At 46.1% G+C, this 909-nt stretch overlaps 1 non-coding gene across 1 annotated transcript; it reads right to left on the bottom strand.

The window, feature by feature from the left end:
* Positions 1 to 309: 309 nt before the first annotated feature.
* Trnai-uau (transfer RNA isoleucine (anticodon UAU)) lies at positions 310 to 383 on the bottom strand. Its single transcript has one exon. It is a non-coding gene; the product is annotated as a tRNA-Ile (tRNA).
* Positions 384 to 909: the final 526 nt, after the last annotated feature.

Raw genomic sequence — 909 nt, 5'->3', positions numbered from 1 at the left:
GTTAACGGAAAGACCGTAAAAGTAAAACGCCAATTTTGAAGAGATTTCTTGTATGAGTTTCATGAAATGTGGGCAAATTTTCTTGTTGTGCCGTTCTTCGAAGTGGATGTCAGTCTCGAGCTCAATCTTATTAATCACAATAAGATGTTTGTGTACTTTGAGCTGAGAGTGATTCTGGCTAAAACAAAAACTGTGTTGAAAATGGCCTGTCAGTTTGCTCCATAGAGTTTATATAGTGATGACTAAGTGAAAACCTCAGCTGCCGACAGGTGTTGTAGATATACCTCGATGTGGACAGCTGAAAATGTGTACCTCGACCGGGACTCGAACCCGGGATCTCCTGCTTATATGGCAGACGCTCTATCCATCTGAGCCACCGAGGACACAGATGAATAGCGCGACCGCAGGGACTTATCCCTTGCACGCTTCCCGTGAGACTCACATTCCCAACTGTCCACAATTCTACATATGTATTGTACCTTATAGACATTTGCCCACTCACTCATTACTCGCGCACGCTTTGGCGATTCCCGAGGTAAATCAACAACACCTGTCGGCAGCTGAGGTTTTCACTTACTCATCATTTATTCCAGGTAAAAGCTGCACGGTCATCAACAGTAACCGTTCTTTCGATAACAAGTGCTGTCTTCGTATATAGAGTTAAAGGCTACCCAGCCATTGACCTTCGTCTGTGCGAATGAGCACAGGTTGCCCAAACTCTTACGGGAATCGCCAAAGCGTGCGCGAGTAATGAGTGAGTGGGCAAATGTCTATAAGGTGCAATACATATGTAGAATTGTGGACAGTTGGGAATGTGAGCCTCACGGGAAGCGTGCAAGGGATAAGTCCCTGTAGTCGCGCTATCCATCTGTGTCCTCGGTGGTTCAGATGGACAGAGCGTCTGCCATG

The sequence above is a fragment of the Schistocerca gregaria genome, chromosome 4 (assembly GCF_023897955.1).
Source record: "Schistocerca gregaria isolate iqSchGreg1 chromosome 4, iqSchGreg1.2, whole genome shotgun sequence".
Taxonomy (NCBI): Eukaryota; Metazoa; Arthropoda; class Insecta; order Orthoptera; family Acrididae; genus Schistocerca; species Schistocerca gregaria.
Note: the sequence above shows the minus strand (reverse complement) of the source record. Positions and strands in the feature narration are given on the sequence as shown.